This window comes from Gossypium hirsutum, chromosome A08 (genome assembly GCF_007990345.1).
Source record: "Gossypium hirsutum isolate 1008001.06 chromosome A08, Gossypium_hirsutum_v2.1, whole genome shotgun sequence".
NCBI lineage: Eukaryota > Viridiplantae > Streptophyta > Magnoliopsida > Malvales > Malvaceae > Gossypium > Gossypium hirsutum.
This window is the reverse complement of record NC_053431.1, coordinates 94,619,075-94,630,971: the sequence shown is the minus strand read 5'-3', so window position 1 is coordinate 94,630,971 and position 11,897 is coordinate 94,619,075. Positions and strand designations below refer to the sequence as shown.

The 11,897-nt window shown below is 36.2% G+C and overlaps 1 non-coding gene across 1 annotated transcript; it reads right to left on the bottom strand.

Moving 5' to 3' along the window:
- Nucleotides 1-750: 750 nt before the first annotated feature.
- LOC121205888 (small nucleolar RNA R71) lies at nucleotides 751-856 on the bottom strand. Its single transcript, XR_005900961.1, has one exon. It is a non-coding gene; the product is annotated as a small nucleolar RNA R71 (small nucleolar RNA).
- Nucleotides 857-11,897: the final 11,041 nt, after the last annotated feature.

Sequence of the window (11,897 nt, the reverse complement as noted above, 5' to 3'; positions counted from 1 at the left end):
TCACGACCATCAAGTTTTTGGCGCCGTTGCCAGGGACTAAAATATTAGGAACATTTAATTTTTATTACTTTAGCCATTTTTATTTTTAGTGCAATTTAATTCTATTTTTAATTTTGCTTAAATTACTAAATTTTCTTTTATTTACTTTTGGCAGGTTTTTATAGTTTATGACTAGAAGAAACCCGTCAAGACCTCTACTTTTCGACAGTGAGATCGAAAGCACAGCTCGCAGAAAATGAAGAGAAATAAGGCGAAGCCTACAATACATAGAGGAAGGGTAAGAGGCCGATATTCACACCACAATCGAGGAGATGGCTGAAAATCAGAATAATCTGCTACCTCCTGTGGTTGCTACAAATCCAGTAAATCAGAATCCTGCTCCTCGTACTATGTATGATTATGCTAAACCTACTTTAACAGGAACTGAATCGAGTATAGTTAGGCCTGCTATTGCTGCAAATAATTTTGAATTGAAACCTAACACGATTCAAATGATACAATAGTTTGTTCAGTTTGATGGTTTACAGGACGAAGATCCAAACACTCATTTAGCAAATTTTCTGGAATTCGGCGACACTTTTAAGATCAATGGTGTTTCTGACGATGACATTCGCCTTCGGTTGTTTCCATTCTCATTAAAGAACAAAGCTAAATAGTGGTTAAACTCGTTACCTCGAGGGTCAATCGCCAATTGGGAACAAATGACCGAAAAATTCTTGCTTAAATATTTTCTACCGGCTAAAACAGCTAAATTACGGAATGATATCTCTTCTTTTGTGCAGATGGATTTAGAAACACTTTATGATGCATGGGAGAGATACAAAGATCTATTGAGAATGTACCCTTACCATGGATTACCCCTTTGGCTACAAGTTCAAACTTTCCACAATGGGTTAAATCCATCGACTAGACAAATGATCGACGCAGCTACTTGTGGAACTATCAATAACAAAACAGCTGAAGAGGCTTATGAGTTCATAAAAGAGATGTCACTGAATAATTATCAGTGGCAAGTCATAAGGACAAAGCCGATAAAAGCAGCCGGCGTTTTTAACGTCGATTTGGTTGCTATGCTTTCCAATCAGGTAGAACTTTTGAATAGAAAAATTAATGGTTTACTTGGTTCTATGCAGGTATATCTAGTAATGCGGTGCAATGCAAGTGGATGTGGATTAAACAATTCAGACTAAACCCTATGGCCCTAACATGGAGAACGAGCAATTAAACTATATGGGTAATAATCCTCAACCTCAAAATAATCCTTATAGGAACACTTACAATGTAGGTTGGAGGAACCACCCAAATTTCTCATGGGGAGGCTAAGGAAATCAAAGGCCACCACCCCTTCCAGGCTTCCAACAACAACCTTACCAGCTAGAGAAAAAGCCGAACCTTGAGGGGATGATGACAAAATTTATCTCAGTAGCGGAGACTCGTTTTCAAAATACTGAAACTGCACTTAAAAATCAGCAAGCATCAATTTAAGGGCTCGAGAATCAAATAGGATAGTTGGTTAAGATGATTTCAGAGAGACCACCAGGAAGCTTACCTAGCAATACCGAACCCAATCCAAAAGAGCATGTGAAAGCAGTTACATTAAGGAGTGGGAATGTGTTAGCTGAATCTGAAAAGAAGCTGCAACCAGAACCTGATAGAAAAGAAGATGAGGAGGAAGAACCCGAAAACAATGAAAAACTAGTGTTGAGGGAATATAAACCACCAATCTGATACCCAGCAAAGTTGAAGAAAGACCGTATGGATGCACAATTCGGTAAATTTCTTGAACTTTTTAAACAATTACATATTAATTTACCTTTTGTTGAAGCTATCTCGCAGATGCCTACATATGCAAAATTTTTAAAGGAGCTTCTAACAAATAAAAGGAAGTTTGAAGACTTGTCTACAGTGGAACTCAACGAGAAATGCTTGGCCATACTCTAAAATAAACTGCCAACCAAACTGAAAGATCCAGGAAGTTTTACTATTCCCTACTTAATTGGTAGTTTGAATGTTGAGAAGGCACTAGCTGATTTAGGCACTAGCATTAATTTGATGCCATATAAAATGTTCAAGCAACTTGGTCTTGGGGAACTGAAACCTACTAGGATGAGTATTGAACTAGCTGATAGATCTGTTAAGTATCCTAGGGGTATTATAGAGGACGTACTTGTAAAAGTAGATAAATTTATATTCCCTGTTGATTTTGTTGTGCTTGACATGGATGAGGATGTTGAGGTGCATTTAATTTTAGGTCGTTCATTTTTAGCCACTGCTAGGGCTGTTATTGATGTGGGTGATGGCAAACTTGTGCTTAAAGTAGGTGACGAAGAGATTATTTTTAAAATTTATGATGCCATGAGATTTTCTAAGGAACAATGACTCATGTTATTTTATTGACTCTATTGATCATGCAACTCAAGACTCTTTACAGGAAATTGTACATAAGGATACGTTGGAATTGTGTCTTACCCAAGGAGAGGAGGTAAATGATGATGACTCTGAGATAGGTAAGATAAAAGATAAACTAAATTCCAATGAGCCTTCACTGAGACAGAAGAGCTACGAGGGTATTGAGGTCAACAATGAATTAAAATTAAAACCCTATGTTGAAGAACCACCTAAATTGGAATTAAAGTAATTACTAGATCACTTAGAATACACGTTTCTTGGAGATAATTCCACATTACCAGTAATTATTGCTTCAGATTTATAGCCAACCAAAAAAAGACGAGTTACTCAAAGTATTAAAGGAGCATAAAAGAGCCATAGCTTGGAAGATTTCTGACATAAGAGGGATTAACCCTTCTTTTTGCACACATAAAATTTTAATGGAAGATGAATTCAAACCCTATGTGCAAGCTCAAAGACGGTTGAATCCTAACATGAAAGAAGTCGTAAAAGGTGAGGTAATTAAACTTCTAGATACTGGAATTATTTATCCTATTTTTGACAGTTCTTTGGTGAGTCTTGTGCAGGTTGTTCCTAAGAAAGGAGGCATGATTATCATGGCCAATAAGAAGAACAAATTAATTCCAACACGAACAGTCACGGGATGGAGAGTCTGTATTGACTATAGGAAATTGAACGATACCACAAGAAAAGATCATTTTTCTTTACCATTCATTGATCAGATGTTAAAAAGATTATCTAGACATATGTATTATTGCTTCCTAGATGGATTCTCCGGTTATTTCCAAATCCCAATAGCTCCTGAAGACCAAGAGAAAACGACATTTACATGTCCATATGGTACGTTTTCTTATCGATGAAGGCCTTTTGGATTATGTAATGCTCCTGCTACTTTTCAGCGATGCATGTTGGCCATTTTTGATGAACTCATGGAAGACATTGTGGAGGTATTTTTGGATGACTTCTCGGTATTCAGTAACTCTTTCCATCTTTTCCTTAAAAATTTAAAATGAGTTTTAATTAGATGTGAGGAAACAAATCTTGTACTGAATTGAGAAAAATGTCACTTCTTGATTCGTGAAGGAATTGCGTTAGGCCATAAAATTTCTAGTAAGGGAATCGAGGTTGATAAAGCAAAAGTTGAAACAATTGAGAAACTACCTCCCCCTAATTCAGTTAAGGCTATTCGTAGTTTTTTAGGGCATGCTGGATTTTATAAAGATTTATTAAAGACTTTTCTAAAATAGCTAAGCCTTTAACGAATTTGCTAGAGAAAGACGTACCTTTTAATTTCAGTCAGAATTGTTTAGAAGCGTTCAATACTCTTAAGGATAAATTAATTAACGCTCCGATTATAGTTGCACCTAATTGGAATTTACCTTTTGAACTAATGTGTGATACGAGTGATTTTGTAGTAGGAGCGGTTCTTAGATAGCAGAAAGACAAGCACTTTCAACCGATTTATTATGCTAGCAAAACATTGACAGCTGCATAAGAAAACTACATGACAACTAAGAAAGAATTGTTTGATGTGGTTTTTGCATTCGATAAATTTAGACCATATTTAATATTATCTAAAGTTTTCGTTTACACTGATTATTTAGCTCTTCGATACCTCCTTACTAAAACAGATGCAAAACCTCGACTAATAAGATGGATTTTATTGTTGTAGGAATTCGATTTAGAAATTCAAGATAAGAAAGGAGCAGAAAATCTTGCAGCAGATCATCTATCCAGATTAGAAAACCCACATCTCAATGAACTGAATGAACAAGAGATAAATGACTCATTCCCTGAAGAACAAATTTTTGCTATCTCTGACTATGAGGATCCTTGGTTTGCATACATTGCGAATTATTTAGGCGCTAACATTATACCAAAAGTGTTGGCACATCAGCTAAAGAAGCAATTCTTCACTGATGTGAAAAACTATTTTTGGAAGAACCTTTTCTTTTTCATATATGTGCAGATCAAGTAATTCGAAGATACGTTATAAAGACAGAAACGATTAAAATTTTAGAGCATTGTCACTCAAGACCGACTGAGGGACATTACAGTGGAACCAGGGCCGCACATAAAACAATCGAATCAGGTTTTTACTGGCCCACACTATTAAAAGACGCCAACAAGTATGTTGCTACTTGCGATAAATGCCAACGAATAGGTAATATTTATAAACGTGATGAAATGCCCCAAACGTACATGCTCTCATGTGAAATATTTTGATGTATGGTGTATTGATTTCATGGGTCCATTCCCTAGCTCGTTTGGGAATAAATACAGATTAGTAGCCGTTGATTATATGTCTAAATGGGTGGAAGCCCAAGCCTTACCTACTAATGATGCTAGAATAGTGGTGAAGTTCCTTAAGAAACTTTTCTTTCAATTTGGAACACTAGAGTAATCATCAGTGATAGGGGCACTCATTTCTGTAATACTCAATTTGATAAAACTTTTAAGAAATATGGAGTTTACCACAGAACAACTACCCCTTACTATCCTCAAACCAGGGGACAAGTCGAAGTCGTTAACTGAGAACTTAAACGTATTCTAGAGTCAAATAGGAAGGATTGGGCAAATAAAATAGATGATGCTTTATGGGCCTATAGAACCACTTTTAAGACCCCCATAAGAACATCCCCTTACAGACTTGTTTATGGGAAGAGTTGTCATTTACCGTTTGAATTGGAGCATAAAGCATTCTGGGCTATAAAATTTCTAAACTTTGATCCCAAACTCGTAGGTGAAAGGAGATTGATACAGCTGAACGAGTTAGATGAATGGCGAGCTAATGCCTATGAGAATTCACAAATATGCAAGGAAGCAACAAAGCACCTCCATGATGCTCGTTTAAAGAAAAACAAGCAATTTGAAGTTGGAGATCTTGTTCTGTTATACAACTCAAGGCTCAAATTATGAAATGTGAAGTGCAAGACCATAGCAGAGCTATGGCATAGTGTGAAAGACCATAACTAGGTTATGGCATTGTGAAACTGAACATAAGACCATGATTAAATCATGGCAGTTATATGTGTGTGCAAGTATAAGACTATAGCTAAGCTATGGCAATGTGATAAAGTGTACAATCATGACTAGGCCATGGTAAAATGTGCGCAAGACAAAAGTGAATGTAGCATTAAGCTAATGACGTACTCTATTCCGTAAGGCGTTCCTTAATTTGACAAATATTGGTAAGTGTTATGTGAATTTAAGTGTTGGGATTTAATTAGATGTTGTTATTGAGCTCAATCAAGTGAATTCATTGTTTGAAATTGTGTGTTGCAGGAAACATTAGTGAAAAACTTATTATTTGAATTGTTATTATAATTCAATAAGATTTATGTTTTTAGCTTATGAGCTTACTAAGCTTTCTTAAGCTTACTCTTGAGCGTTTAATGTTCTATGTAGATTGACGAGAGTTTAGAAAATCGGATCAACACATCAATTCACACTATCCAGAACTATTCCGGTAGCTCTTGTTTTACACCTTAAGGTTTATATGGCATGTATAGTATGGACTAAAATGAAAGTAAACTTGTAATAAGGTTATGAATGACTATTATAAATATATGTATCTGTTTAATAGAATTTATTGTTAGTCAATAAGTGGAATTAAATGATAAGTTTATGCAAGAGAGTAGTGTAATGACAGGTATAAAACTTGATAATTGACTTGAATTTCTTTATACCTTATAAGGCAGAAAGTTATACAGGTTAGGGACACGGACGTGTACAACCACACGGCCTAATCAAACGGGCGTGCCCCTAGACCACACGGGCGTGTGGGCACTATACATAAGGAAAATCTATAAATTCGCCAAAAATTCTTAGGGTTTCTGACTTAGTCTCGAATCATTTCTACTGTTCATTTTGGGCCTTGAGGGTCCATTAAAGGGACTATATAATTATTGTCGAATATGAATAGAATTTCTGATTTGAATTATCTATAAACCCCAGTAATACTTCATAACTCTGTTCTAGCGACAAATATAGGTTAAGGGGTGTTACACGTGTGGCCACCCGTGTGGTCACGAAACCACATCGAAAATGACTGAAAGTCTCATTTTTCGATCACTAAAATGACCCCTAATCAAAGTATTTCAGAAACACACCATAATAAACTAAATTCATGCTATTTAAAGCCCATAAAACCCTTAATTGCTCAACTACCAAATCACATGAAAAGGGTTGCCGAATTTCAAAGCAATCCAATACCGAGTTATATAGTTTAGAACACGCTCATTATGTCGAATTACACATAATCAATTCATTATTTCAATAACGAAAAAAAGAGTTCAGAACTTACACCTAATTTACGATCAAAATGCCTAGAACTCAATCGACCAATGTCGACAACCTCAATACGAACTCGATGCTTAAGTTGACAAAAAATATAAACAACCCAATGCCACAGGAAAATCCAAGAGGTTAATCAAATAAATTAATTGTGCAAAATAAAAATTGAGAGAGAAGGAAGAGAAAAGATATGAAGAGAAGGAACATCAAAAAACTTTCTGCCTCTTTTGTTTTCCTTTTTTTAACCAAAAAAATAAATTAAATAAAACAAATAAAAGTAAATATCTAACCCTTTTAAAACAAAACAGTGCTAAATCAAAATAATTCTTTCAAAGCACACCTGAAAACTTGAACCCGGGACCCCAGGTTAAACTAACACACAACTAACCACTAGACTAGTAGGCCAATTCTGACACTAAAACACAGAAACAAACTCAAATGCTTGATCTAGCCACTGACCCTACCTACAAACATCAAAACATCTAACCCTAAAAAACAGGGTGTTACAACTCACCCCTCCTTAAAGAAATTTCGTCCCTAAAATTTCCAACTAACAGAACAGTGGCCTAACACAAGCTATCCTACTACACTCCCACTGCGTACTCTAAACTTGAGCAATACCATACCAAACTTGACCTCAAATACACATCCAGAACACCTTACCACTGAAGCAGGTACACATATTAACAACACACAACTCAATCGTTAACCAATGAATAGTCAAACAAATTATCCTCAACAACAAAACACCATGTCAAAGTAACCTACACCCATACTTGTTTCAATGACGTCGAGGACACTCCTGGATCCAATGTTCTGTAGAACCACATCAAAAAAATACTCTCGCCTTTTTCCAATAATTTCTTAGATGACGCTTCTTACAGTGCTCACAAATGGAGTGCTCACACCACTATCAGCACCATCTGCCAAACTTTTATTATCACTCAAATGTGTTCTCACACGCTTCACAGACCGAGGCTCCAACCTCGGAGGATTGCGATCTCCTTTCTTCCCACAATCAACACACCTACTTTGCACTAAATCTCCAAGCCTCTCTAACCTAGCTTTAGACACTTGCTCTAGCACTTCTCTCACTATCCATGTCAATGCCTCAGTATTGAGCTCCGAGTTATTGCTACCCAAAGTTGGCGGAGTCGCATTGACTTCCGATTCCTGAACAGTCACATGTCCCGCAGAAGTTAATGACTCATCGAGAGTCTCGCCAGACTAATCTTCGCGATCTCGCTTACATTCAGAATCCATACTAGTCTTCAACTAACTTAAAGTAATCTACATTTCACAAACAGTCACAACATAAATATCTATTGGGATAGTTCTAATCTTATAGTTGCGAATTTCCACCCGGACTAGCATCAGAGTCTCAGACATTTTATTTTTACAAAATCTTATTCCAAATACAAGTCATTTCAAAACACTGTAGTATGGTTTTCTAAAAAAAATTTTAAACGACCACACGGTTATGTAAAACATAGGCCGAGTTTTTACAAACCTAGCTCTGATACCACAAATATAATGCCCTAAAAATGACCTAGAAGTTTTGACCGAATTTCAGAGGTCACATTGATCACCGAAGTGATCGTAGAAAAAGTTTAGTGTAAAAAATCGAAAAACACTACAATATTTAAGTTGTGTAAAAATGATCAGTTATAAAATTGTACCACAATTCTTATAATTGTTTACATTTTAAAACCATTTACCAAAATAGAAATCGAAAAGAAGACTCTTAAACATGTTTACTTATCGAGACTATCAGAAGCCTCCGTGTACCGGGTCCAAGCTTTAAAAAGGGCAAGTAAGTACCTAAAAAGGAAAACAATATCAGTGTGAGCTACACGAGCTCAGTATGAGTTACACGAGCTCAGTGTGAGTTCGAGACATGACTAATAATAGAATTATAGGAAACAGTTCGACAGTGAAACATACTTACAGAGATACATGAAATCAAAAAGTAAACTCGGAACCAAAGTTCTAACAAAACGTAGCAATTCAAGCACACCATGTCACATACAGACACTCAGTCACAAATTTCAATCAGTCAGACAGAATACAAACAAATAATCTACACTCAGTCACTTAAACAAATGTGTATGAATGCAATCAAGTAATAAAAAACCCACCCGTCCAGCCAAAACACCTCTATGTCCCCCGATCACACCCCAAAAGAGTTATTTAAGCTCATCCAACCAAACACTCCACATAGGACCTCGAAAGGCCTATCCAAACCTATACACCATGTATGTGGACTAAGCCACTCAGATAATAATACGTAGCAAGGCAAGTGTATATGCAGTACAATGCATTGTAGTAAACCATTGTACAGACATGTTATAGTTTAAACTGCCAGATCAGGTAATAGTACGCAGCAAAGCTGACGTACATGTGGTATAGTGTGGTAAACTGCTGTACTAGTAAGTTGTAGTTAAACTGTCAAATCAGATCAGAATCAGTCTTCCTTCTCTTCACAACCAACTCAAAAATTACTTTATACAAATGTATGTATGCTTACAACCTCACAGAAACAATGAACACATCGACAAACAGTTAGATAGAAATAGGCATGCACATACCCAGCTAACCGGGTTCAGAATCAGATATTTCGCACAACAATCACAAATAACACATAAGCCGAAGCCTAGATCAGAGTCTTAACTACTTTCACTAAAGCCTAGTCAAGGGAAAGAACACATAGACACATTTTCAAATCAAAAACATACATAGAGCAAAAATTGGTAGCTTAGGGCCACACGGCCATGTGGGGGTCGACATGCTCGTGTGGAAGGAGGCACAAGGCCGTGTGGCTGAGGCACACGCCCGTGTGAGCCAGGGACATGGCCATGTGAACAGGCCATGTAACTCTTTGTCTATTTGTGCTAAAATAGAGTACAGGGCAGACATGGCCGTGTGAGGGTCTCACATGCCCATGTGCCAACCAGACATAGCCGCGTATCCAAAAGAGACGTCCGTGTGGGATCTCTAAATCCCCAAATTAGCACAGGCCATGTGGCTAGGACGTGTGGCACCAAATCACTAAAACCCTAATTCTCAAACGCACACAGTCGTCTAAAAATAGACTAATTTCCCCAAATCAACCATACAACCATGTGAACTGCCCGTGTAGGGGCACACGCCCGTGTAGCCTCTTGTGTGGTCACTAAACCACATTGAAACTGACTGAAAGTCTCGTTTTTCAATCACTAAAATGACCCCTAATCAAAGTATTCCAGAAACACACCATAATAAACTGAATTTATGCTATTTAAAGCCCATAAAACCTTCAATTGCTCAACTACCAAATCACACGAAAAGGGTTGCTGAATTTCAAAGCAATTCAGTACCGAATTATACAGTTCAAAACATGCTTATTGTGTTAAATTAGCCAGAATCAATTCATTATTTCAGTAACGAAAAAGAAGAGTTCAAAACCTAACCTAATTTGCGATCAAAATGCCTAGAACTCAATCGACCCACGTCGACGACCTCAATATGAACTCAAAGCTTAAGTTGACGAAAAATATAAACAACCCAATGCCGTAGGAAAATCCAAGAGGTTAAGCAAATAAATTAATTATGCGAAAAAAATTGAGAGAGAAGGAAGAGAAAAGATATGAAGAGAAGGAACATTAAAAAACTTTCTGCCTCTTTTGTTTTCCTTTTTTAACCAAAATAAAAATAAATTAAATAAAAAATAAAAGTAAATATGTAACCATTTTAAAAAAAACAGTGCTAAATCAAAATAATTCCTTCAAAGCACACTTAAGGACTTGAACCCGGGACCCCTTGCTAAACTAACACACAACCAAATGCTTGATCTAGCCACTGACCCTACCTACAAATATCAAAACTTCTAACCCCAAAAATCAGAGTGTTACAGAATCATGCCAATCATTCAACATTCTTGGAATAGTAAGTAGAGACTCACTTACTGTTCCTTTCCCTTATCAGCTTAGCCTTTCCAAAATGTCAAAGCTTCCATTCTCTTGGCAGCTAAACATTACAACCAATACCATAAATTAATCTCAGCATTTTTCAGCAAAAAATTTAGTTTTCCAAAAACATGCAGAACCCCTAAAATAGTTTTGGAAATATTTAACTTTATTTCCTAAACTTACAAACATTGAATGTTTTAATACCTTACTAGCTCACTAGATCCTCCATTTTTCTAACTCAACTCTTGCTATCACCACTCTATGCAGAGCTCCCCATCATTATTTCTTCTTTGAGGCAATCAAGGAAGAAGATGAATAAGAGAAAAAAATGAGACAGAATAGAGTTGAATCCTCCCCGGGAAATCATTTCCTGATTATTTATAGTCCTTCCCACACGGTCTTCAACCATGTAAAATCTATTTATTAACAATCATTATGTCTCCCACTAAGAGATCGGCTGGTTCTAATCCAACCGAACCAAACTTGAATCTCAACCATGTCCAATTTTGTTCTTAAATTTCCTAGTTTTTAGCAGAAACCGCCAGCTTACAACCTCTTTCAATTTAAATCCCAAATTGTTCCTAATTTTTGAGTTTAAAGAAAATTGGGTGTGGCATAGTTGAAGTCAAAACTCAACTTATTCGTTCAAGACTTTATCAAAAAGAAATTTTGAGAAGAGTTGATGTTTCAAGACGATGGACTGTGGAGTTCAATACCGAACGAGGATGTATTAGGAGGGACCGATTTTGTTTGTAGACTTACAATCTTAATCCATGACGAAAAACCCATGTGGAAAATGTCAACAAGCTTAGGTGTTGCACTTCAAGGACCCCAATCAAGCCCACTCGCCTAGCCATGTTACAATCAATCAACTTGCAGTGAATTTTTTAAAATGATCCAAGCATTTCTGGGTTGATATGTCTCATAGTGTTTGAAGATCTATCTCTTATATTTAAAACGCATTTTGTATCACTTGATTTCGAGTTTAGGAACTCAAGTTATAATTGTTTTAATGAAGACTATGCAAACAATATTTCTGGACGGGATTATTACAACAATTACGAGTTAGCTTTTAGTTCGAGTTCAAATCATATTAGGCTTGATTTTTATTTCATATAACTCTAATATTCTATTTATTAGGTATTATTATTTTATTATTTATTTAATCTAAATTTTGGAGATTTTTTAAGTATTTTAAGTTATTTTGGAGCTTTATGTTTCTTAGTCAAACAATAAAGTCTAGTT